The 26,097-nt window shown below is 39.7% G+C and overlaps 2 non-coding genes across 2 annotated transcripts; both read left to right on the top strand.

The window, feature by feature from the left end:
* The first annotated feature begins 16,514 nt into the window (after positions 1 to 16,514).
* Positions 16,515 to 16,622, top strand: LOC148568130 (small nucleolar RNA R71). Its single transcript, XR_015881730.1, has one exon. It is a non-coding gene; the product is annotated as a small nucleolar RNA R71 (small nucleolar RNA).
* Positions 16,623 to 25,241: 8,619 nt separating this feature from the next.
* LOC148568129 (small nucleolar RNA R71) lies at positions 25,242 to 25,349 on the top strand. The gene has a single exon (XR_015882092.1). It is a non-coding gene; the product is annotated as a small nucleolar RNA R71 (small nucleolar RNA).
* Positions 25,350 to 26,097: the final 748 nt, after the last annotated feature.

Below are 26,097 nucleotides of genomic sequence, written 5' to 3'. Positions count from 1 at the left end.
AGGAATGCGTATTTGAGATGAGGTGGAAGGGGTTTCAGTTCTTGCTTTGGTGCCTCCTCTGTCTTTCCTTGAAGAGAGTTTTTGGCTACTTGCTTCTCTTTGGCATCTCTAACTTGAAGCTCTTGAAGTTTTTCTTCTTGTTCTTCATGATGACTTGTCTTAAGCACTTCTTCCATCAAGGTTTCTGGTGCACGAAATTGTGATCATCAATGGCGCCAACAACTTGGTACGCACAATTATAATCTCAACTCTTTGTCACAACTCCGCACAACTAACCAGCAAGTGCACTGGGTCGTCCAAGTAATAAACCTTACGTGAGTAAGGGTCGATCCCACGGAGACTGTCGGCTTGATGCAAGCTATGGTCATCTTGTAAATCTCAGTCACGCGAATTCAAATAGTTATGGAGAATTGATAATTAAAAGATGAATAAAATATAAAATAGGATAGAGATACTCATATAATTCATTGGTGAGAATTTCAGATAAGCGTATGAAGATGCTTTGTTCCTTCTGAATCTCTGCTTTCCTATTGCCTTCTTCCAATCATTCATACTCCTTTCCATGGCAAGCTTATGTTGGGTTTCATCGTTGTCAATGGCTACCTCCCGCCCTCTCAGTGAAAATGGTCCAAATGCGCTGTCACCGCACGGCTAATCAGCTGTTGGTTCTCGATCATGTTGGAATATGATCCATTGATCCTTTTGCGTCTGTCACTATGCCCAACTCTCGTGAGTTTGAAGCTCGTCACAGTCATCCCTTTCCAGATCCTACTCGGAATACCACAGACAAGGTTTAGACTTTCTGGATCTCAAGAATGCTGCCAATTGATTCTACCTTATACCACAAAGACTCTGATCTCATGGAATGGAAGGCTCGGTTGTCAGGCAAGGCAACCATGCGTCATGAACCAGAAGGCTAAGAGATACGTACTCATGCTATTGTGGTGCACGAAAATTACTTCACACTATGTAATTCCGCACAACTAACCAGCAAGTGCACTGGGTCGTCCAAGTAATACCTTACGTGAGTAAGGGTCGATCCCACGGAGATTGTTGGTTTGAAGCAAGCTATGGTTATCTTGCAACTCTTAGTCAGGATATCAATTTGTGGTTATCAATTGAATTGCAAATGAACAAGAGAGCATGAATTAAAGGTTACTTGTTATGTAGTAAATGAGAATATGTTGGAGTTTTGGAGATGCTTTGTCTTTTGAATCCCTGCCTTCTCCCTATCTTCTTCTTCACGCACGCACGTCCCTCCTATGGCAAGTTGTGTGTTGGTGGATCACCGTTGTCAATGGCTACCATCCTTCCTCTCAGTGAAAATGGTCCAGGTGCGCTGTCACCGCACGGCTAATCATCTGTAGGTTCTCGATCATACCGGAATAGGATTTACTATCCTTTTGCATCTGTCACTACGCCCAGCACTCGCGAGTTTGAAGCTCGTCACAGTCATCCAATCCCAGAATTCTACTCGGAATACCACAGACAAGGTTTAGACTTTCCGGATTCTCAAGGATGCTACCAATGGATTCTAGCTTATACCACGGAGATTCTGATTAAGGAATCTAAGAGATACTCATTCAATCTGATATAGAACAGAGGTGGTTGTCAAACACACGTTCATGGATTGAGGAAGGTGAAGAGTGTCACGGATTATCACCTTTTCTATAATTAAGCGCGAAGGAATATCTTAGATAGGAACACGCATGTTTGAATGGAAAATAGAAATAGTTGCATTAATTCATCAAAACACAGCAGAGCTCCTCACCCCCCAACAATGGAGTTTAGAGACTCATGCCGTCAGAGATTACAAAGTTCAGATCTAAAAATGTCATGATATCCTAAATAAATCTCTAAAAGTTGTATAAATACTAAACTAGTAACCTAGGTTTACAGAAAATGAGTAAACTATGATAGATAGTGCAGAAATCCACTTCTGGGGCCCACTTGGTGTGTGCTGGGGCTGGGGCTGAGACTAAAGCCTCTCACGTGCCTGGGCTATTTTGGGCGTTCAACGCCAGGTTGTAACCTGTTTCTGGCGTTGAACTCCAACTTGTAACTTGTTTCTGGCGCTGGACGCCAGACTACAACATGGAACTGGCGTTGAACGCCAGTTTACGTCATCTATCCTTGAGCAAAGAATGGACTATTATATATTGCTGGAAAGCCCTGGATGTCTACTTTCCAACGCAATTTGAAGCCTAGGGTTACAAAAATAAGTAATTAATGCAGAGATCTTCTTCCGGGCCCACTTGGTGTGTGCTTGGGCTGAGCATTGAAGCTTTCACATGTAGAGACTTTTCTTGGAGTTAAACGCCAGCTTTTGTGCCGGTTTGGGCGGTTAACTCCAGCTTTTATGCCAGTTCTGGCGTTTTGACGCCAGAATTTCTATGCTGACATGGAACGCCGGTTTGGGCCATCAAATCTTGGGTAAAGTATGAACTATTATATATTGCTGGAAAGCCCAGGATGTCTACTTTCCAACGCAATATAGAGCGTGCCAATTGGGCTTCTGTAGCTCCAAAAAATCTACTTCGAGTGTAGGGAGGTCAGAATCCAACAACATTTGCAGTCCTTTTTCAGCCTCTGAATCAGATTTTTGCTCAGGTCCCTCAATTTCAGCCAGAAAATACTTGAAATCACAAAAAAATACACAAACTCATAGTAAAGTCCAGAAATGTGATTTTTATTTAAAAACTAAGAAAATTATAATAAAAACTAACTAAAATATACTAAAAACATACTAAAAACAATGCCAAAAAGCGTATAAATTATCCGCTCATCACAAAACCAAATTTAAATTGTTGCTTGTCCCCAAGCAACTAAAAATAAAGTAGGATAAAAAGAAGAGAATATACAATGAATTCCAAAAACATCTATGAAGATCAGTATTTATTAGATGAGCGGAGCTATTAGCTTTTTGCTTCTGAACAGTTTTGGCATCTCACTTTATCCTTTGAAGTTCAGAATGATTGGCTTCTATAGGAATTCAGAATTCAGATAGTGTTATTGATTCTCTTAGTTCAGTATGTTGATTCTTGAACACAGTTACTTTATGAGTCTTGGCCATGACCCTAAGCATTTTGTTTTCCAGTATTACCACCGGATACATAAATGCCACAGACACATAACTGGGTGAACCTTTTCAGATTGTGACTCAGCTTTGCTAGAGTCCCCAATTAGAGGTGTCCAGAGCTCTTAAGCACACTCTTTTTGCTTTGGACCACGACTTTAACCGCTCAGTCTCAAGCTTTCACTTGACACCTTCACGCCACAAGCACATGGTTAGGGACAGCTTGGTTCAGCCGCTTAGGCCAGGATTTTATTCCTGTGGGCCCTCCTATCCACTGATGCTCAAAGCCTTGGATCCTTTTTATTTTACCCTTGCCTTTTGGTTTAAAGGGCTATTGGCTTTTTTTGCTATCTTTCTTTTTCTTTTATTTTTTTTGCCTTCTTTTTCCGCAAGCTTTTCACTGCTTTTTCTTGCTTCAAGAATCAATTTTATGATTTTTCAGATTATTAATAACATTTCTCCTTTTTCTTTATTCTTTCAAGAGCCAACAATTTTAACATTCATAAACAACAAATTCAAAAGACATATGCACTGTTCAAGCATTCATTCAGAAAACAAAAAGTATTGCCACCACATCAAAATAATTAATCTGTTTTAAAATTCAAAATTCATGCACTTCTTTTTCTTTTTTGATTAAAATATTTTTCTTTTAAGAAAGGTGATGGATTCATAGGACATTAATAACTTTAAGACATAGACACTAAGACACTAATGATCATGTAATAAATACACAAACATAGATAAACCTAAAGCATAATTTTCGAAAAACAGAAAAATAAAGAACAAGGAAATTAAAGAACGGGTCCACCTTAGTGATGGCGGCTTATTCTTCCTCTTGAAGATCTTATGGAGTGCTTGAGCTCCTCAATGTCTCTTCCTTGCCTTTGTTGCTCCTCCCTCATGACTCTTTGGTCTTCTCTAATTTTATGGAGGAGGATAGAATGCTCTTGGTGCTCCACCCTTAGTTGTCCCATATTGGAACTCAATTCTCCTAGGGAGGTGTTAATTTGCTCCCAATAATTTTGTAGAGGAAAGTGCATCTCTTGAGGCATCTCAGGGATTTCATGATGAGAAATTTCCTCATGCTCTTTCCCATGAGTGGGATCTCTTGTTTGCTCCATCTTTTTCTTAGTAATGCGCTTGTCCTCATCAATGAGGATGTCTTCCTTTATGTCAATTCCAGCTGAATTGTAGAGGTGACAAATGAGATGAGGGAAGGCTAACCTTGCCAAAGTAGAGGACTTGTCCGCCACCTTGTAGATTTCTAGGGATATAACCTCATGAACTTCTACTTCCTCTCCAATCATGATGCTATGGATCATGATAGCCCGGTCTATAGTAACTTCAGACCGGTTGCTAGTAGGAATGATTGAGCGTTGGATGAACTCCAACCATCCCCTAACCACAGGCTTGAGGTCATGCCTTCTTAATTGAACCGGCTTCCCTCTTGAATCTCTCTTCTATTGAGCGCCCTCTTCACAAATGTCTATGAGAACTTGGTCCAACCTTTGATCAAAGTTGACCCTTCTAGTGTAGAGGCGTGCATCTCCTTGCATCATGGGCAAGTTGAATGCCAACCTTACATTTTCCATACCAAAATCTAAGCATTTCCCCCGAACCATTGTAAGCCAATTCTTTGGATTCGGGTTCATACTTTGATCATGGTTCTTAGTGATCCATGCGTTTGCATAGAACTCTTGAACCATTAAGACTCCGACTTGTTGAACGGGGTTGGTGAGAACTTCCTAACCTCTTCTTCGAATTTCATGTCGGATCTCCGGATATTTGCCCTTTTTTAGCTTGAAAGGGACCTCGGGGATCACCTTCTTCTTGGCCACAACTTCATAGAAGTGGTCTTGATGCACCCTTGAGATGAATCTCTCTATCTCCCATGACTCAGAGGTGGAAGCTTTTGTCTTCCCTTTCCTCTTTCTAGAGGTTTCTCCGGCCTTTGGTGCCATAAATGGTTATGGAAAAACAAAAAGCAACGCTTTTACCACACCAAACTTAGAAGGTTTGCTCGCCCTCGAGCAAAAGAAGAAAGAAAAGAGTAGAAGAAGAAAATGGAGGAGATGGAGGGGATTTTGTGGTTTGGTCAAGGGGGAGAAGTAGTGTGTATGATGTGTGAAAATGAAGGAGTGAAGTTGGGTTTATATAGGAGTGGAGAGAGGGATAGGGTTCGGCCATGCATGGGTGGGTTTGGGAGGGAAAGTGGTTTGAATTTGAATGGTGAGATAGGTGGGGTTTTATGATGGAGGGATGTGGATTGGTGAAGAGATTATGGAAAAGAGGGTAGGATTTGATAGGTGAGGGAAATTTGGGGAAGAGGTATTGAGGTGATTGGTGGAGGGTATTTGGGGAAGGTTGTTATGGAGTGGTGTGAAGAAGAGAGAGAGAGATGAAGTAGGTGGGGATCCTGTGGGGTCCACAGATCCTGAGGTGTCAAGGATTTCTTATCCCTGCACCATGTGGCATGTAAACGCCCCATTGATTGCCAATCTTGGCATTAAACGCCAGGTTGCTGCCCATTTTTGGCGTTTAACGCCAGTTTTTCTCCCCTTTCTAGCGTTTAACACCAGCTCTGTGCCCATTTCTGGCGTTAAATGCCAGCTCTGTGCCCCTTTCTGGTGTTAAACGCCCAGAATGGTACCAGACTGGGCATTTAACGTCCATTCTACTACCCTTACTGGCGTTTAAATGCCAGTAAGTTTTTCCTCCAGAGTGTGCTATTTTTAATACTATTTTTCATTCTATTTTTGATCTTTCATTCAGTTATTTTTGTGACTTCACATGATCATCAACCTACAAAAAACATAAAATAACAATAGAAAATAAATAGATATAATAAAATAAAATTGGGTTGCCTCCCAACAAGTGCTTCTTTAATGACAATAGCTTGACAATGGACTCTCATGAACCTCACAAATACTCAGAGCATGATGATGGCCTCCCAACACCAAACTTAAAGTTTGAATGTGGGGGCTCGAATTGACTCTGCATTGAGAGAAGCTTTTCATGCTTCCTCTCCATGGTTACAGAGGGAGATCATTGAGCTTTAAACACAAGGGAGTCCTCATTCACTTGAAGGATCAATTCTCCTCTATCAACATCAATTACAGCTTTTGCTGTGGCTAGGAAGGGTCTGCCAAGGATGATGGATTCATCTATACACTTTCCAATGTCTAGGATTATGAAATCAGTAGGGATGTAGTGGTCTTCAACCTTTACCAAGACATCCTCTACAAGTCCATAAGCCTGTTTCCTTGAATTGTCTGCCCTCTCTAGTGAGATTCTTGCAGCTTGTACCTCAAGGATCCCCAGCTTCTCTATTACAGAGAGAGGCATAAGGTTTATGCTTGACCCCATGTCACACAGAGCCTTCTCAAAGGTCATGGTGCGTATGGTACAAGGTATTGAGAATTTTCCAGGATCCTATCTCTTCTGAGGTAATCTCTGCCTAGTCAAGTCATCCAGTTCTTTGGTGAGTAAGGGAGGTTCATCCTCCCAAGTTTTATTACCAAATAACTTGGCATTTAACTTCATGATTGCTCTAAGGTACTTATCAACTTGCTCTTCAGTAATATCTTCATCATCTTCACAGGAAGAATACTCATAAGATCTCATGAATGGCAGAATTAAATTAAATGGAATCTCTATGGTCTGTGTATGAGAATCAGATTCTCATGGTTCCTCATTAGGGAACTCCTTAGAGGCCAGTGGACGTCCATTGAGGTCTTCCTCAGTAGAAATCACTGCCTCTTCCTCCTCTCCAAGTTCGGCCGAGTGGGTAATGTTGATGGCCTTGCACTCTCTTTTTGGATTCTCTTCTGTATTGCTTGGGAGAGTACTAGGAGGGAGTTTAGCAATTTTCTTACTCAGCTGACCCACTTGTGCCTCCAAATTTCTAATAGAGGATTTTGTTTCAGTCATGAAACTTTGAGTGGTTTTAATTAGATCAGAGACTATGGTTGCTAAGTCAGAATGGCTCTGCTTAGAATTCTCTGTCTGTTGTTGAGAAGATGATGGAAAAGGCTTGCTATTGTTAAACCTATTTCTTCCACCATTACTATTGTTGAAGCCTTGTTGAGGCCTCTGTTGGTCCTTCCATGAGAGATTTGGATGATTTCTCCATGAAGGATTATAGGTGTTTCCATAGGGTTCTCCAATGTAATTTACCTCTTCCATTGCTGGGTTCTCAGGATCATAAGCTTCTTCCTCAGATGAAGCTTCTTTGGTACTGCCTATTGCTGCTTGCATTCCAGACAGACTCAGAGAAATCATATTGACTTGCTGAGTCAATATTTTGTTTTGAGCCAATATGGCATTCAAAGTGTTAATATCAAAAACTCCTTTCTTCTGATTTGTCCCATTATTCACAGGATTCCTTTTCAGAAGTGTACATGAATTGGTTATTTGCAACCATCTCAATGAGTTCCTGAGCTTCTACAGGCGTCTTCTTCAAATGAAGAGATCCTCCAGCAGAGCTGTCTAATGACATCTTGGACAGTTCAGACAGACCATCATAGAAGATACCTATGATGCTCCATTATGAAAGCATGTCAGAAGGACACCTTCTGATCAATTGCTTGTATCTTTTCCAAGCTTCATAGAGGGATTCGCCTTCCTTCTGTCTGAAGGTTTGGACTTCCACTCTAAGCTTACTCAATTTTTGAGGTGGAAAGAACTTTGCCAAGAAGGCATTGACCGGCTTTTCCCAAGACTTCAGGCTTTCTTTCGGTTGTGAGTCCAACCATATCCTAGCCCTGTCTCTTACAGCAAAAGGGAAGAGCATAAGTCTGTAGACCTCAGGGTCAACCCCATTGGTCTTAACAGTATCACAGATTTACAAGAATTCAGCTAAGAACTAATGAGGATCTTCTAATGAAAGTCCATGAAACCTGCAATTCTGTTGCATTAGAGAAACTAATTGAGGCTTAAGCTCAAAGTTGTTTGCTCCAATAGCAGGAATTGAGATGCTTCTCCCATAGAAGTCCGGAGTAGGCGCAGTAAAGTCACCAAGCACCTTCCTTGCATTGTTGGCATTGTTGTTGTTTTCGGCTGCCATGGCTTCTTCTTGTTTAAAAATTTCTGTTAGGTCCTCTACAGAGAGTTGTGCTTTAGCTTCTCTTAGATTTCTCTTCAAGGTCCTTTCAGGTTCAGGATCAGCCTCAACAAGAATGTCTTTGTCCTTACTCCTGCTCATATGAAAGAGAGAGGAGAAGAACGTATGGAATCCTCTATGTTACAGTATAGAGATTCCTTGAGATGTCAGAGGAAAAGAAGAATAGAAAGAGGAGGTAGAGAGGAGAGAATTCAAACTTATAGAGAGAGGTAGTCCGAATTGCACATTGAAGAAGAGTGCTAGTCCCTTAAATAGAAAAATGTGAGAAGGGGGGAAGAATTTTCAAAAACAAATTAAAAAGATTTTGAAATAATTAAAAGAAATTTTGAAAAATTGATTGATGATTTTCAAAAATTAAAGTTGAGAAAGTAGTTAAGTGATTTGGAAAAGATTTTAAAATTAGAAATCAAAAAGATATGATTGAAAATTATTTTGAAAAAGATGTGATGGAGAAGATATGATTGAAAATCAAATGAAAAAAAAGAAAGTTTTAAAATTAAAGTTGATTACTTGACTAACAAGAAATTAGAAGATATGATTCTAGAATTTAAAATTTGATCCTTTCTTAATAGGCAAGTAACAACTTGAAAATTTTGAATTAAATCATTAATTGTAGCAAGGATTTTCGAAAATAGAAAAAAAATATAAAATGGAAAGAAATTGATTTTGAAAAGATATGATTGAAAATGTATGATTTGAAAAAGATTTGATTTTGAAAAATTATGAAAATTTGCAAAAGATTTGAATTAAAAACAAAATCTTACCTCTTGTGCCATCCTGGCGTTAAACGCCCAGAATGGTATCCATTCTGGCGTTTAACGCCCAAAATACTACCTTTTTGGGCGTTTAACGCCTAGCCAGGTACCCTGGCTGGCGTTTAAATGCCAGTTTTCCTTCCTCACCGGGCGTTTTGAAAGCCCAGCTTTTTCTGTGTAATTCCTCTGCTGCATGTTCTGAATCTTCAATTCTCTGTATTATTGACTTGAAAAGACATAATTTTGAAATTTTTTTTTGAATTTTTAATGATGAGAAACAATCAAACTGCAACTAATCATGGAAAACTAAGATTAAACAAACAATGTATGCAAGACACCAAACTTAAAAATTTTCATATTAGAGACACTAACAAATTGAGAATGCATATGAAAAATGACAAAACACACAAGACAAGAGAATTTAAAGATCAGAGCAAGGAAATCATCAAGAATAACTTGAAGATCAATGAAGAACATAATGCATGTAATTTTCGAAAATTAGAAGAATGAAGACATGCAATTGACACCAAACTTAAAATTAGACACTAGACTCAAACAAAAAACATAAAATATTTTTTATTTTAAGATTTTATAAAAAAAATTTTTGTGATTTTTCGAAAATTATATGGAAAAGAAAATAAAGAGATTCAAAATTTTTAATAAGAATTCCAGGAATCATGCAATGTTAGTCTAAAACTCTGGTCCAGGAATTAGACATGGCTTACTAGCCAGCCAAGCTTTTAGTGAAAGCTTCGGTCCAAAACACTAGACATGGCCAATGGCCAGCCAAGCATTAGCAGATCATTACGTTCAACAGCAAGATTGATAGAAATCAACAAGCCCTTGTGATGATAAGTTGAAACCTCGGTCCAAAAGATTAGACATGGCTTCACAGCCAGCCAGACATCAACAAATCATCATGAAACTCTAGAATTCATTCTTAAAAACTCTGAAGAATAGAATAGAAATATTAATTTTTTTTCTTTTTGAAATTTTTTGAAAAAATAAAAATTAAAAAGCTTAAACATAAAATAAAATTACCTAATCTGAGCAACAAGATGAACCGTCAGTTGTCCAAACTCGAACAATCCCCAGCAACGGCGCCAAAAACTTGGTGCACGAAATTGTGATCATCAATGGCACCAACAACTTGGTACGCACAATTGTAATCTCAACTCTTTGTCACAGCTCCACACAACTAACCAGCAAGTGCACTGGGCTGTCCAAGTAATAAACCTTACGTGAGTTAGGGTCGATCCCACGGAGACTGTCCGCTTGAAGCAAGCTATGGTCATCTTGTAAATCTCAGTCAGGCGGATTCAAATGGTTATGGAGAATTGATAATTAAAAGATGAATAAAATATAAAATAGCATAGAGATACTTATGTAATTCATTGGTGAGAAATTCAGATAAGCGTATGAAGATGCTTTGTTCCTTCTGAATCTCTGCTTTCCTATTGCCTTCTTCCAATCATATATTCTCCTCTCCATGGCAAGATTATGTTGGGTTTCACCGTTGTCAATAGCTACCTCCCGTCCTCTCAGTGAAAATGATCCAAATGCGCTGTCACCGCACGGCTAATCAGCTGTTGGTTCTCGATCATGTTGGAATAGGATCCATTGATCCTTTTGCGTCTGTCACTACGCCCAACACTCGCGAGTTTGAAGCTCGTCATAGTCATCCCTTCCCAGATCCCACTCGGAATACTACAGATAAGGTTTAGACTTTTCCGATCTCAAGAATGCTGCCAATTGATTCTAGTCTATACCACGAAGACTCTGATCTCATGGAATGGAAGGCTCGGTTGTTAGGCGAGGCAACCATGTGTCATGAATCAGGAGACTAAGAGATACGCACTCAAGCTATTGCAAGTAGAACGGAAGTGGTTGTCAGGCACGCGTTCATAAGTGAGAATGATGATGAGTGTCACGGATTATCACATTTGTCAGGTTGAAGAACGAGTGTATATCTTAGAGAAGAAATAGGCTTGAGTTGAATAGAAAATCAATAGTACTTTGCATTAATTCATGAGGAACAGCAGAGCTCCACACCTTAATATATGGTGTGTAGAAACTCCACCGTTGAAAATACAAAAGTGATAATGGTGACATTGGCTTCGGCCCCAGAGAGGGAACCAGAAGAACCAAGATGGTCCGAAGACGAAAATACAATAGCAAAAGGTCCTATTTATAGAGAACTAGTAGCCTAGGGTTTACTGAAATAAGTAATTAATGCAGAAATCTTCTTCCGGGCCCACTTGGTGTGTGCTTGGGCTGAGCATTGAAGCTTTCATGTGTATAGACTTTTCTTGGAGTTAAATGCCAGCTTTTGTGCAAGTTTGGGCTTTTAACTCCAGCTTTTATGCCAGTTCTGGCGTTTTGACGCCAGAATTTTTGTGCTGACTTGGAACGCCAGTTTGGGCCATCAAATCCCGGGCAAAGTATGGACTATTATGTATTGCTGGAAATCCCAGGATGTCTACTTTCCAATGCAATTGAGAGCGCGCTAATTAGGCTTCCGTAGCTCCAGAAAATCCACTTTGAGTGCAGGGAGGTCAGAATCCAACAACATCTGCAGTCCTTTTTTAGCCTCTGAATCAGATTTTTGCTCAGGTCCCTCAATTTTAGCCAGAAAATACCTGAAATCACAGAAAAATACACAAACTCATAGTAAAGTCCAGAAATGTGATTTTTGAATAAAAACTAATAAAAACATAATAAAAATTGACTAAAATATACTAAAAACATACTAAAAACAATGCCAAAAAGTGTATAAATTATCCGCTCATCACAACACCAAACTTAAATTGTTGCTTGTCCCCAAGCAACTGAAAATCAAATAGGATAAAAAGAAGAGAATATACAATGAATTCCAAAAATATCTATGAAGATCAGTCTTAATTAGATGAGTGGGGCTATTAGCTTTTTGCTTCTGAACAGTTTTGGCATCTCACTTTATCCTTTGAAGTTTAGAATGATTGGCATCTATAGGAACTCAGAATTTAGATAGTGTTATTGATTCTCCTAGTTCAGTATGTTGATTCTTGAACACAGTTACTTTATGAGTCTTGGCTGTGACCCTAAGCATTTTGTTTCCCAGTATTACCACCGTATACATAAATGCCACAGACACATAACTGGGTGAACCTTTCCAGATTGTGACTCAGCTTTGCTAGAGTCCCTAATTAGAAGTGTCTAGAGCTCTTAAGCACACTCTTTTTGCTTTGGACCATGACTTTAACTGCTCAGTCTCAAGCTTTCACTTGACACCTTCACGCCACAAGCATATGGTTAGGGACAGCTTGGTTTAGCCGCTCAGGCCAGGATTTTATTCCTGTGAGCCCTCCTATCCCCTGATGCTCAAAGCCTTGGATCCTTTTTTTTTTTGCCCCTTGCCTTTCAGTTTAAAGGGGTACTGGCTATTTTTTGCTTGCTTTTTCTTTTTCTTTCTTTTTCTTTTCTTCTTTTTTTTTTGCCTTCTCTCTGTTTTTTTTCCGCAAGGTTTTCACTGCTTTTTCTTGCTTTAAGAATCAATTTTATGATTTTTCAGATTATCAAATAACATTTCTCCTTTTTCATCATTCTTTCAAGAGCCAACAATTTTAACATTCATAAACAACAATATCAAAAATATGCACTGTTCAAGCATTCATTCAGAAAAACAAAAAGTATTGCCACCACATCAAAATAATTAATCTGTTTTAAAATTCAAAATTTATGTACTTCTTTTTCTTTTTCAATTAAAAACATTTTTCATTTAAGAAAGGTGACGGATTCATAGGACATTCATAGCTTCAAGGCATAGACACTAAGACACTAATGATCATGTAATAAGACACAAACATAGATATAACATAAAGCACAATTTTCGAAAAATAGAAAAATAAGAACAAGGAGATTAAAGAACGGGTCCACCTTAGTGATGGCGGCTTGTTCTTCCTCTTGAAGATCTTATGGAGTGTTTGAGCTCCTCAATGTCTCTTATTTGCCTTTGTTGCTCCTCTATCATGACTCTTTGGTCTTCTTTAATGGAGGAGGATGGAATGCTCTTGGTGCTCCTCCCTTAGTTGTCCCATGTTGGAACTTAATTCTCCTAGGGAGGTGTTGATTTGCTCCGAATAGTTTTGTGGAGGAAAATGCATCCCTTGAGGCATCTCGGGGATTTCATGATGAGGAATCTCCTCATGCTCTTGTCCATGAGTGGGATCTCTTATTTGCTCCATCCTTTTCTTAGTGATGGGCTTGTCCTTATCAATGAGGATGTCTTCCTCTATGTCAATTCCAGCTAAATTGCAGAGGTGACAAATGAGATGAGGGAAGGCTAACCTTGCCAAAGTCGAGGACTTGTCAGCCACCTTGTAGAGTTCTAGGGATATAACCTCATGAACTTCTACTTCCTCTCTAATCATGATGCTATGGATCATGATAGCCCGGTCTATAGTAACTTCAGACCGGTTGCTAGTGGGAATGATTGATCGTTGGATGAACTCCAACCACCCCCTAGCCACGGGCTTGAGGTCGTGCCTTCTTAGTTGAACTGGCTTCCCTCTTGAATCTCTCTTCCACTGAGTGCCCTCTTCACAAATATCTATGAGGACTTGATCAAACCTTTGATCAAAGTTGACCCTTCTAGTGTAGGGGTGTGCATCTCCTTGCATTATGGGCAAGTTGAATGCCAACCTTACATTTTTCGGACTAAACTCTAAGCATTTCTCCCGAACCATTGTAAGCCAATTCTTTGGGTCCGGGTTTACACTTTGATCATGGTTCTTGGTGATCTATGCATTGGCATAGAACTCTTGAACCATTAAGATTCTGACTTGTTGAATGGGGTTGGTGAGAATTTCCCAACCTCTTCTTCGGATCTCATGTCGGATCTCCGGATATTCGCCCTTTTTGAGCTTGAAAGGGACCTCGAGGACCACCTTCTTCTTGGCCACAACTTCATAGAAGTGGTCTTGATACACCCTTGAGATGAATCTCTCCATCTCCCATGACTCGGAGGTGCAAGCTTTTGCCTTCCCTTTCCTCTTTCTAGAGGTTTCTCCGGCCTTAGGTGCCATAAATGGTTATGGAAAAATAAAAAGCTTTAGCTTTTACCACACCAAACTTAGAAGGTTTGCTCGTTGTTGAGCAAAAGAAGAAAGAAAAGAGTAGAAGAAGAGGAAATAGAGGAGATAGAGGGGGCTTAGTGGTTCGGCCAAGGGGGAGAAGGAGTGTTTATGATGTGTGAAAATGAAGGAGTGAATATGGGATTATATAGGAGTGGAGAGAGGGTTAGGGTTCGGCCATGTATGGGTGGGTTTGGGAGGGAAAGTGGTTTGAATTTGAATGGTGAGGTAGGTGGGGTTTTATGATGGATGGATGTGGATTAGTGAAGATATTATGGAGAAGAGGGTAGGATTTGATAGGTGAGGGGTATTTGGGGAAGAGGTATTGAGGTTATTGGTGAAGGGTATTTGGGGAAGGGTGTAATGGGAAAGTATGAAGAAGAGAGAGAGAGAGATGAGGTAGGTGGGGATCCTGTGGGGTCCACAGATCCTGAGGTGTCAAGGATCTTTCATCACTGCACCATATTGGCATGTAAGCGCCCCTTCCTTGCCAATCCTGGCGTTAAACGCCAGGTTGCTGCCCATTTCTGGCGTTAAACGCCCAGAATGGTGCCAGACTGGGCGTTTAACGCCCATTCTGCTACCCTTACTGGCGTTTAAACGCCAGCAAGCTTCTCCTCCAGGGTGTGCTATTTTTAATACTGTTTTTCATTCTATTTTTGCTTTTTCAGTTATTTTTGTGACTTCACATGATCATCAACCTACAGAAAACATAAAATAACAATGGAAAATAAATGGATATGATTAAATAAAATTGGGTTGCCTCCCAACAAGCGCTTCTTTAATGTCAATAGCTTGACAGTGGGCTCTCATGGAGCCTCACAGATACGCAGAGCATGATGATGACCTCCCAACACCAAACTTAGAGTTTGAATGTGGGGGCTCTATTTGACTCTGCATTGAGAGAAGCTTTTCATGTTTCCTCTCCATAGTTACAGAGGGAGATCCTTGAGCTTTAAACACAAGGGAGTCCTCATTCACTTGAAGGACCAATTCTCCTCTGTCAACATCAATCACAGCTTTTGCTGTGGCTAGGAAGGGTCTGCCAAGGATGATGGATTCATCCATACACTTTCCAGTGTCTAGGATTATGAAATCAGTAGGGATGTAGTGGCCTTCAACCTTTACCAAGACATCCTCTACAAGTCCATAAGCCTATTTCCTTGAATTGTCTGCCATCTCTAGTGAAATTCTTGTAGCTTGTACGTCAAGAATCCCTAGCTTCTCCATTACAGAGAGTGGCATGAGGTTTATACTTGACCCTAGGTCATATAGAGCCTTCTCAAAGGTCATGGTGCCTATGGTACAAGGTATTGAGAACTTTCCAGGATCCTATTTCTTCTGAGGTAATCTCTGCCTAGTCAAGTCATCCAGTTCTTTGGTGAGCAAGGGGGTTTATCCTCCCAAGTCTCATTACCAAATAACTTGGCATTTAGCTTCAAAATTGCTCTAAGGTACTTAGCAACTTGCTCTTCAGTAACATCTTCATCCTCTTCAGAGGAAGAATATAAATCAGAGCTCATAAATGGCAGAAGTAAATTCAATATAATCTCTATGGTCTTAGTGTGAGCCTCAGATTCCCATGGTTCCTTATTAAGGAACTCCTTGGAGGCCAGTGGACATCCATTGAGGTCTTCCTCAGTGGAAATCACTGCCTTTCCTTTCTCTATGCAGTCGGCCGTGTGGGACGTGTTCATGGCCTTGCATTCTCTCTTTGGGTTTTCTTCTGTATTGCTTGGGAGAGTATTAGGAGGGAGTTCAGTAACTTTTTTGCTCAGCTGACCCACTTGTGCCTCCAAATTTCTAATGGAGGACTTTGTTTCAGTCATGAAACTTTGAGTGGTTTTAATTAAATCAGAGACTATGGTTGCTAAGTCAGAGTGGCTCTGCTTAAAATTCTCTGTCTGTTGCTGAGAAGATGATAGAAAAGGCTTGCAATTCCTAAACCTATTTCTTCCACCATTACTATTGTTGAAGCCTTGTTGAGGCCTCTGTTGGTCCTTCCATGAGAGATTTGGATGATTTCTCCATGAAGGATTATAGGTGTTTCCATAGGGTTCTCCCATGTAATTCACCACTTCCATTGCTGGGTTCTCAGGATCATAAGCTTCTTTTTCAGATGAAGCTTCTTTGGTACTGCCTGTTGCTGCTTGCATTCCAGACAGACTCTGAAAAATTATATTGACTTGCTGAGTCAATATTTTGTTCTGAGCCAATATGGAATTTAGAGTATCAATCTTAAGAAATCCTTTCTTCTGATTTGCCCCATTATTCACATGGTTCCTTTCAGAAGTGTACATGAATTGGTTATTTACAACCATCTCAATGAGTTCCTAAGCTTCTGCAGCCATCTTCTTCAGATGAAGAGATCCTCCAGCAGAGCTGTCCAATGACATCTTGGTCAGTTCAGACAGACCATCATAGAAGATACCTATGATACTCCATTCAGAAAGCATGTCAGAAGGACACATTCTGATCAATTTCTTGTATCTTTCCCAAGCTTCATAGAGGGATTCACCTTCCTTCTGTCTGAAGATTTGGACATCCACTCTAAGCTTGCTCAATTTTTGAGGTTGAAAGAACTTTGCCAAGAAGGCATCGACTAGCTTTTCCCAAGAGTTCGGGCTTTCCTTAGGTTGTGAATCCAACAATATTCTAGCTCTGTCTCTTACAGCAAAGGGAAAAAGCATAAGCTTGTAAACCTCGGGATCAACCCTATTGGTCTTGACAGTGTCACAGATTTTCAAGAATTCAACTAAGAATTGATGAGGATCTTCTAATGGAAGTCCATGAAACTTGTAGTTCTGTTGCATTAGAGAAACTAATTGAGGCTTAAGCTCAAAGTTATTTGCTCCAATGGTAGGGATTGAGATGCTTCTCCCATAGAAGTCGGGAGTAGGTGCAGTAAAGTCACCAAGCACCTTCCTTGCATTGTTGGCATTATTGTTGTTTTCGGCTACCATGGCTTCTTTTTGTTTGAAAATTTCTGTTAGGTCATCTTCAGAGAGTTGTGTTTTAGCTTCTCTTAGCTTTCTCTTTAAGGTCCTTTCAGGTTCAGGATCAGCTTCAACAAGAATGCCTTTGTCCTTGCTCCTGCTCATATGAAAGAGAAGAGAACAAGAAAGTATGGAATCCTCTATGTCACAGTATAGAGATTCCTTAAGGTGTCAGAGGAAAAGATGAATGGAAGGAGGTAGAGAGGAGAGAATTCGAACTTATCAAGAGAGAGTCCGAATTACTGATAGTGGAGGAGTGTTAGTCCTTAAATAGAAGGATGTGAGAAGAGGGGAAGAATTTTCAAAATTAAATTTAAAAAGATTTTGAAATAATCAAAAGAAATTTGAAAAATTGATTGATGATTTTTGAAAATTATAATTGAGAAAGTAGTTAAGTGATTTTTGAGAAAGATTTTGAAATTAGAAATAAAAAAGATATGATTGAAAATTATTTTGAAAAAGATGTGATCGAGAAGATATGATTGAGAAGATATGATTGAGAATCAAATTAAAAAAGATAGTTTTAAAATTAAAGTTGATTACTTGACTAACAAGAATTTAAAAGATATGATTCTAGAATTTAAAATTTGATCCTTTCTTAATAGGCAAGTAACAACTTGAAAATTTTGAATTAAATCATTAATTGTAGCAAGGATTTTTGAAAATAGTAAAAAAATAGAAAATGGAAAGAAATTGATTTTAAAAGGATATGAATGAAAAGATATGATTTGAAAAAGATTTGAATTGAAAACAAAATCTTTCCTCTTGTGCCATCCTGGCATTTAGCGCCCAAAATACTACCTTTTTGGGCGTTTAACGCCCATCCAGGTACCCTGGCTGGCGTTTAAACGCCAGTTTTCCTTCCTCACTGGGCGTTTTGAACGCCCAGCTTTTTCTATGTAATTCTTCTGCTGAATGTTCTGAATCTTCAATTCTCTGTATTATTGACTTGAAAAGACATAATTTTGAAAATTTTTTTGAATTTTAATGATGAGAAACAATCAAACTGCAACTAATCATGGAAAACTAAGATTAAACAAACAATGTATGCAAGACACCAAACTTAAAAATTTTCATATTAGAGACACTAACAAATTGAGAATGCGTATGAAAAATAACAAAACAAACAAGACAAGAGAATTTAAAGATCAGAGCAAGAAAGTCATTAAGAATAACTTGAAGGTCAATGAAGAACATAATGCATGTAATTTTCGAAAATTAGAAGAATGAAGACATGCAGTTGACACCAAACTTAAAATTAAAAACTAGACTCAAACAAAAAAACATAAAATATTTTTTATTTTAAGATTTTATAAAATTTTTTGTGATTTTTCGAAAATTATATGGAAAAGAAAATAAAGAGATTCAAAATTTTTAATGAGAATTCCAGGAATCATGCAATGTTAGTCTAAAACTCTGGTCCAGGAATTAGACATGGCTTACTAGCCAGCCAAGCTTTTAGTGAAAGCTTCGGTCCAAAACACTAGACATGGCCAATGGCCAGCCAAGCTTTAACAGATCATTACGTTCAACAGCAAGATTGATAGAAATCAACAAGCCCTTGTGATGATAAGTTGAAATATCGGTCCAAAAGATTAGACATGGCTTCACAGCCAGCCAGACTTCAACAAATTATCATGAAACTCTAGAATTCATTCTTAAAAAAACTCTAAAGAACAGAATAGAAATATTATTTTTTTCTTTTTGAAATTTTTCGAAAAATAAAAAGTAAAAAGCTTAAACATAAAATAAAATTACCTAATCTGAGCAACAAGATGAACCATCAGTTGTCCAAACTCGAACAATCCCCGACAACGGTGCCATAAACTTGGTTCACGAAATTGTGATCATCAATGGCGCCAACAACTTGGTACGCACAATTGTAATTTCAAATCTTTGTCACAACTCTGCACAACTAACCAGCAAGTGTACTGGGTCGTCCAATTAATAAACTTACGTGAGTAAGGGTTGATCCCATGGAGACTGTCGGCTTGAAGTAAGCTATGGTCATCTTGCAAATCTCAGTCAGGCGGATTCAAATGGTTATGGAGAATTGATAATTAAAAGATGAATAAAATATAAAATAGGATAGAGATACTTATGTAATTCATTGGTGAGAAGTTCAGATAAGCGTATGAAGATGCTTTGTTCCTTCTGAATCTCTGCTTTCCTATTGCCTTCTTCCAACCATTTATACTCCTCTCCATGGCAAGCTTATGTTGGGTTTCACCGTTGTCAATGGCTACCTCCCGTCCTCTCAGTGAAAATGGTCCAAATGCGCTGTCACCGCACGGCTAATCAGCTGTTGGTTCTCGATCATGTTGGAATAGGATCCATTGATCCTTTTGCGTCTGTCACTACACCCAACACTCGCGAGTTTGAAGCTCGTCATAGTCATCCCTTCCCAGATCCTACTCGGAATACCACAGACAAGGTTTAGACTTTCCGGATCTCAAGAATGCTGCCAATTGATTCTAGCCTATACCACGAAGACTCTGATCTCATGGAATGGAAGGCTCGGTTGTCAGGCGAGGCAACCATGCGTCATGAATCAGGAGACTAAGAGATACGCACTCAAGCTATTCCAAGTAGAACGGAAGTGGTTGTCAGGTGGTGCACGAAATTGTGATCTCCAGGTTCGAATAATCCCTGGTAATGGCTCCAAAGCTTGGTGCTCTGATCTTAATTCATAATTGTCACAACTTCGATACAACTAACCAGCAAGTGCACTGGGTCGTCCAAGTAATACCTTACGTGAGTAAGGGTCGAATCCCACGGAGATTGTTGGTATGAAGCAAGCTATGGTCACCTTGCAAATCTCAGTTAGGTAGATATAAATGGATAATGGTGTTTTCGAATAATAAATAATAGAATAGGGATAGAGGTACTTATGTAAATCATTGGTAGGAATTTCAGATAAGCGAATAGAGATGCTTTTCGTTCCTTTGAACCTCTGCTTTCCTGCTATCTTCATCCAATCTGTCTTACTCCTTTCCATGGCTGGCTTTATGCAAGGGCATCACCGTTGTCAGTGGCTACATCCCCTCCTCTCAGTGAAAGATATGCTCACATGCTCTGTCACAGCACGGCCAATCATCTGTCGGTTCTCGATCATGCTGGAATAGGATTCACCCTCCTTTTGCGTCTGTCACTAACGCCCAGCACTCGCGAGTTTGAAGCTCGTCACAGTCATTCAGTCATTGAATCCTACTCGGAATACCACATACAAGGTTTAGACTTTCCGGATTCTCTTGAATGCCGCCATCATTCTAGCTTACGCCACGAAGATTCCGGTTAGGAGATCTAAGAGATATTCATTCTAGCTTATTTCATGTAGAACGGAAGTGTTTGTCAGGCACGCGTTCATAAGGGAGAAGGATGATGAGCGTCACACATAATCATCACCTTCATCATGTTCTTGGGTGCGAATGGATATCTTAGAAGCGAAATAAGAAGAATTGAATAGAAAACAGTAGTACTTTGCATTAATCTTTGAGGAACAGCAGAGCTCCACACCTTAATCTATGGAGTGTAGAAACTCTACCGTTGAAAATACATAAGTGAAGGTCCAGGCATGGCCGAGATGGCCAGCCCCCAAAACGTGATCAAAGGATCATAAGGTAATCCAAAGATGCCTAATACAATAGTAAAAGGTCCTATTTATAATAAACTAGCTACTAGGGTTTACATGAGTAAGTAATTGATGCATAAATCCACTTCCGGGGCCCACTTGGTGTGTGTTTGGGCTGAGCCTGAGTGTTGCACGTGCAGAGGCCATTTGTGGAGTTGAAAGCCAGTTTCTGTGCCAGTTTGGGCGTTCAACTCTGGTTTTGGATCCTTTTCTGGCGCTGGACGCCAGATTTGGGCAGAAATCTGGCGTTGAACGCCAGTTTACGTCGTCAATTTTTGGCCAAAGTATGGACTATTATATATTGCTGGAAAGCCCTGGATGTCTACTTTCCAACGCAATTAGAAGCGCGCCATTTCGAGTTCTTTAGCTCCAGAAAATCCACTTTGAGTGCAGGGAGGTCAGAATCCAACAGCATCAGCAGTCCTTTTTCAACCTCTGAATCTGATTTCTACTCAAGTCCCTCAATTTCAGCCAGAAAATACCTGAAATCACAGAAAAACACACAAACTCATAGTAAAGTCCAGAAATGTGAATTTAACATAAAAACTAATGAAAACATCTCTAAAAGTAACTAGATCCTACTAAAAACATACTAAAAATAATGCCAAAAAGCGTATAAATTATCCGCTCATCACAACACCAAACTTAAATTGTTGCTTGTCCCCAAGCAACTAAAAATCAAATAGGATAAAAAGAAGAGAATATACTATAAATTCCAAACTATCAATGAAACAGAGCTTCAATCATATGAGCGGGACTTATAGCTTTTTGCCTCTTGAATAGTTTTGGCATCTCACTTTATCCATTGAAGTTCAGAATGATTGGCATCTATAGGAACTTCAGATTTCGAATAGTGTTATTGACTCTCCTAGTTCAGTATGATGATTCTTGAACACAGCTTCTTTATGAGTCTTGGCCGTGGCCCTAAGCACTTTGTTTTCCAGTATTACTACCGGATACATAAATGCCACAGACACATAATTGGGTGAACCTTTTCAGATTGTGACTCAGCTTTGCTAAAGTCCCCAATTAGAGGTGTCCAGGGTTCTTAAGCACACTCTTTGTTTTTGCTTTGGACCTTGACTTTAACCGCTCAGTCTCAAGTTTTCACTTGACACCTACACGCCACAAGCACATGGTTAGGGACAGCTTGGTTTAGCCGCTTAGACCAGGATTTTATTCCTTTAGGCCCTCCTATCCACTGATGCTCAAAGCCTTGGGATCCTTTTTATTTGCCCTTGCCTTCTGGTTTTAAGGGTTATTGGCTTTTTCTGCTTGCTTTTTCTTTTTCTTTCTATTATTTTTTTTTCGCCTATTTTTTTTCTTCTCTTTTTTTTTTTTTCTGCAAGCTTTGTTCTTTGCTGCTTTTTCTTGCTTCAAGAATCATTTTTATGATTTTTCAGATTATCAAATAACATGTCTCCTAGTCATCATTCTTTCAGGAGCCAACATATTTAACATTCTTAAACAACAACTTCAAAAGACATATGCACTGTTCAAGCATACATTCAGAAAACAAGAAGCATTGTCACCACATCAATATAATTAAACTAAGTTCAAGGATAAATTCGAAACTCATGTACTTCTTGTTCTTTTAAATTAAAACAGTTTTTATTTTAAGAGAGGTGATGGATTCATAGGACATTCATATCTTTAAGACATAGTTACTAACTACTAATGATCATGTAATGAAGACACAAACACAGATAAGCACATAACATAGAAAACGAAAAACAGAAGAAATAAGAACAAGGAATGAATCCACCTTAGTAATGGTGGCGTTTCCTTCTTGAGGAACCAATGATGTCCTTGAGCTCTTCTATGTCTCTTCCTTGTCTTTGCTGCTCCTCCTTCATTGCTTTTAGATCTTCTCTGATTTCATGAAGGATGATGGAGTGCTCTTGATGTTCCACCCTTAGTTGCTTCCAATAATTGTGTGGAAGAAAATGTATCCCCTGAGGTATCTCAGGGATCTCTTGATTTGCAGTCAAATGTTCTACCACTGAGCTATAGACCCTTGATGGAAGCTTTTGTCTTCCCTTTCCTCTTTCTAGAGGCTTCTCTGGCCTTAGGTGCCATCAATGGTTATGGAAAAAACAAAAAAGCTATGCTTTTTACCACACCAAACTTAGAATGTTGCTCGCCCTCGAGCAAAAGAAGAAAGAATAGAAGAATAAGAAGAAGATATGGAGGAGATGGAGGGAGATGTGTATTCGGCCATATGGGTGGGGTTGGGTGGGAAAGAGATGTTGAATTTTGAAGGAAAAGTGGGTGTTTGGATGTGAGTGGTAAAGAGTTAATAGGGAAGAGTGTTTATTGGGAATAGAGGATGATTGAGAAGAGAGAAGAGAGTGAGTGGAGGTAGGTGGGGATCCTGTGGGGTCCACAGATCTTGAGGTGATCCTGTGAGGTCTACAGATCTTGAGGTGTCAAGGCATTTACATCTCTGCACCAATTTAGGCATGCAAAATGCCCTTGCACACAACTCTGGGCGTTCAGCGCCAGGTTGGTGCCCATTTTGGGCAATCAACGCCCCTTTGCTGCCATTTCTGGCGTTGAACGCCAGAACCATGCTTGTTCTGGGCGTTCAGCGCCAGGATGCTCCCATTCTGGGCGTTCAGCGCCAGAACTATGCTCTGTTCTGGCGTTTGAACGCCAGACAGATGCTCCTCCAGGGTGTGATTTTTCTTCTGCTGTTTTTGATTCCGTTTTTGATTTTTTTTTGTTTATTTTGTGACTCCACATGATCATGAACCTAAGAAAACATGAAAAACAATAAAAATAAGAATTAGATAAACATTGGGTTGCCTCCCAACAAGCGCTTCTTTAATGTCAATAGCTTGACAGTGGGCTCTCATGGAGCCTCACCGATGTACAGAGCTTTGTTGAGACTCTCCAACACCAAACTTAGAGTTTGGATATGGGAGTTCAACACCAAACTTAGAGTTTGGTTGTGGCCTCCCAACACCAAACTTAGAGTTTGACTGTGGGGGCTCTGGTTGACTCTGCTTGGAGAGAAGCTTTTTCTGCTTCCTCTCCATGGTTGCAGAGGGAGATCCTTGAGTTTTAAACACAAGGGAGTTCTCATTCCATTGAAGGAATATTTCACCTCTGTCAACATCAATCACAGCTCTTGCTGTGGCCAGGAAAGGTCTTCCTAGGATGATGGATTCATCCTCTTCCTTTCCAGTATCCAGGACTATGAAATCAGCAGGGATGTAAAGGCCTTCAACCTTTACTAACACGTCCTCTACTTGTCCATAAGCCTGTTTTCTTGAGCTGTCTGCCATCTCTAATGAGATTTTAGCAGCTTGCACCCCATAGATTCTCAGTTTCTCTATTACAGAGAGGGGCATGAGGTTTATTCCTGAACCAAGGTCACATAGAGCTTTAAAGATCATGGTGCCTATGGTACAGGGTATTATGAACTTTCCAGGATCCTGTCTCTTCTGAGGCAATGTCAGTTGATCCAGATCACTTAGTTCATTGATGAACAAGGGAGGTTCAACTTCCCAAGTATCAATGCCAAATAATTTGGCATTCAGCTTCATGATTACACCAAGAAACTTGGCAGTTTGCTCTTCAGTAACATCCTCATTCTCTTCTGAAGAGGAATATTCATTAGAGCTCATGAAGGGCATAAGGAGGTTCAATGGAATCTCTATGGTCTCTAGATGAGCCTCAGAGTCCTTTGGTTCCCCAGAGGGAAGCTCCTTATTGATCACTGGACGTCCCAGGAGGTCCTCCTCCTTGGGATTCATGTCCTCTCCTCTCCTCAGAGGTTCGGCCATGGCGCTTATGTCAATGGCCTTGCACTCTCCTTTTGGGTTCTCTTCTGTATTGCTTGGGAGAGTACTAGGAGGGATTTCAGTGATCCTTTTACTCAGCTGGCCCACTTGTGCTTCCAGATTTCTAATGGAAGACCTTGTTTCATTCATGAAACTTACAGTGGCCTTAGATAGATCAGAGACTAGATTTGCTAAATTAGAAGCATTTTGTTCAGAGTTCTCTGTCTGTTGCTGAGTTGATGATGGAAAAGGCTTGCTATTGCTGAACCTGTTTCTTCCACCATTATTAAAGCCTTGTTGGGGCTTTTGATCCTTCCATGAGAAATTTGGATGATTTCTCCATGTTGAATTATAGGTGTTTCCATAAGGTTCACCTAAGTAATTCACCTCTGCTATTGCAGGGTTCTCAGGATCATAGGCTTCTTCTTCAGGAGAAGCCTCTTGAGTACTGTTGGATGCAGCTTGCATTCCATGCAGACTCTGAGAGATCATATTGACTTGCTGAGTCAATATTTTATTCTGAGCCAATATGGCATTCAGAGTATCAACTTCAAGAACTCCCTTCTTCATAGGCGTCCCATTATTCACAGGATTCCTTTCAGAAGTGTACATGAACTGGTTATTAGCAACCATGTTAATCAGTTCTTGAGCTTCTGCATGCGTTTTCTTTAGGTGAATGGATCCACCTGTAGAAGTGTCCAGTGACATCTTTGATAGCTCAGATAAACCATCATAGAATATATCCAGGATGGTCCATTCTGAAAGCATGTCAGAAGGACATTTTTTGGTCAACTGTTTGTATCTTTCCCAAGCTTCATAGAGAGATTCACCTTCTTTCTGTCTGAAGGTTTGAACATCAGCTCTAAGCTTGCTCAGCTTTTAAGGAGGAAAGTACTTGGCTAAGAAAGCCGTGACCAGCTTATCCCAAGAGTTCAGGCTGTCTTTGGGTTGAGAATCCAACCATAATCTAGCTCTGTCTCTTACAGCAAAAGGGAAAAGCATGAGCCTGTAGACTTCAGGATCTATTCCATTAGTCTTAACAGTATCACATATCTGCAAGAATTCAGTTAAGAACTGAAAAGTATCTTCAGATGGAAGTCCATGAAACTTGCAGTTCTGCTGCATTAGAGAAACTAATTGAGGTTTCAGCTCAAAGTTGTTTGCTCCAATGGCAGGAATGGAGATGCTTCTTCCATGTAAATTGGAATTAGGTGCAGTAAAGTCACCAAGCATCTTCCTTACATTATTATTATTTTCGGCTGCCATCTCCTCTGCCTGTTCGAAAATTTCTGAAAGGTTATCTCTGGATTGTTGTATTTTAGCTTCTCTTAATTTTCTCTTCAGAGTCCTTTCAGGTTCTGGATCTGCTTCCACAAGAATGTTCTTATCCTTGCTCCTGCTCATATGACAAGGAAGAATGGACAGAAAAATGATAATAATAATAGAGATTCTCTTTACCACAGTATAGAGGTTCCCTTATGTGAGTAGAAGAAAAGAGGGGGAGACAAAGAATGTGATGTAAAGGAAGAAATGCAACTGTACTGATGGAAGAGATGTGAGATGAGATGTTAGGATATGAATGAATAAATAGAATAGGATGGGGGAGGTATAATTTTCG

The sequence above is a fragment of the Arachis ipaensis genome, chromosome B4 (assembly GCF_059453495.1).
Source record: "Arachis ipaensis isolate K30076 ecotype BB chromosome B4, ASM5945349v1, whole genome shotgun sequence".
Taxonomy (NCBI): Eukaryota; Viridiplantae; Streptophyta; class Magnoliopsida; order Fabales; family Fabaceae; genus Arachis; species Arachis ipaensis.
The sequence above is the reverse complement of the archived record's forward strand: the minus strand, read 5'-3'. Positions and strand labels throughout refer to the sequence as shown.